Consider the following 1,741-nt stretch of genomic DNA (forward strand, 5'->3'; position numbering starts at 1 on the left):
ATTTCAGTTAATCCCGATTCAGATAAATTTTGTGCGTACATGGTACGTACTTACCAAAGAAATAAAAATGAATTACATCGCCGATTGTCTAAATTCCTCAGTAACAAATTCATAAAAACACTTGCTCCATGTGTGAAAATAAACTTGCATGAATATAATGAGGTCACTGTTAAATCACACCCATTAAGTTTACACACTAGATGACCTCTAAGAGGTAACTAGCGGTCTCTTCAAAGGAATCTTTGATGTTTACAAACCTGTAGCCCTGCTGTTTCAATCCGAAACATCAAAGGAAGTGCCGACACTTAGATGACGTGTACACAATATTCTATTGATCAAAAGTTAGAAAAAGAAACTGTCATACTTTTTTTGTGAAAAAAATATTACGCATTTTAAATTATTGTGCAAGAAGATATTTTTATGGGATAAATAGTTTCAATTATTGACATAATAAATCGTGAGTGCATTTGTTTATCTGTGTTACATTCATGTAAAGCTTTATATGTTGGAAGGATTGTGTACTTGTTAAACCATTAAAAGCATACGTTTGTAAATGGTTAAAAACTGATCATGATGATGATGATGAATCAGACTGGTTTATTTATACTTAAATCAGATTTATTTTACAAAGAAATGAATAATTTATTTGGCTAAAAACTGGATCCTCCATTCAGCAGCCACCTGTCTTAAGCAGCCAAAATGACTGCATCCATTGGCTGGCTGCTTAAGACAGTTTCGACTGTATATGGTAATTATAAGAAAAAGGATAATAAATTTGTATTTGTTGGTTAATGAATGAATGAATGCCATATCATTTAGCATATTTCTTAAAGTTAACCTGTATTCCAATATTTATGACAGATGACGTGACACAGAATTTTGACGTTCCACCTAGTGACTTACAACCTCGTGGTGATTTTGTGCTACCTCGTCGGGGTTGTTCAAGAGAACAAGAAGAAGTGGCAGATGAAGATCAATTTGGTCGTAACGGTAGGTTCGCAAGTTATTAGGACTTGTTAAATTAATGTGTAAAAAAATAGGATTGCGCACACTCCAAAGCTAGCTGCCAGGTATGTAAGAATGTTGTTTTATTATTATCATGTACATCTTTAGTACATGTCCGTATATATGAGAGTCACGAAATTCTTAAGCCGACACCGTTTCAAATTATGAGTTCAATATCTGTTATCCACAATAATGTATGTCGCATTTATAAAGGATAAATTACTATTGTATAATCGTTGCAATATATAATAATAATGTTTACGCCTATTTATTAAATTGATAAAAACATGAAAGTGAACAGAAAGTAAATACTATTTTGAGCGTATTAAAGAGGAAAACGTTCCATTTTTGTCAATAATCGTAAAATTGTTTGCCTTTCATTTAAGAAATTTATCAATGTTGACTGGCATCCATCCTTATAGACTTTCTTTAACAATGATTGAAACTGCAAGTATGTTTCGAACAAAAACATGTGCCAAGTAAAGATATTTCTCAAAATACATATTATAATACCTCCAAAACAGACAAAAAATGAAAACCTATGTAGGCTCGAGTTTGAGTTGATTGAGTCATAGACGGTAGTGGTAAGTGCAGGCTCAAACAAGAGAGAGCCAAATTAAAAAAAAAGACAAAAAAGAAACAAAAATGTTGTCATTATACAAGCTCAAATCAGTCAACTAGTTCATATGAACTTTTATGACCTCTTGTTAATTCTTATCAATTATGTGATGTCGTT

The sequence above is a fragment of the Ruditapes philippinarum genome, unplaced genomic scaffold (assembly GCF_026571515.1).
Source record: "Ruditapes philippinarum isolate M1 unplaced genomic scaffold, ASM2657151v2 ctg4153_1_1_1_1, whole genome shotgun sequence".
Classification (NCBI taxonomy): Eukaryota; Metazoa; Mollusca; class Bivalvia; order Venerida; family Veneridae; genus Ruditapes; species Ruditapes philippinarum.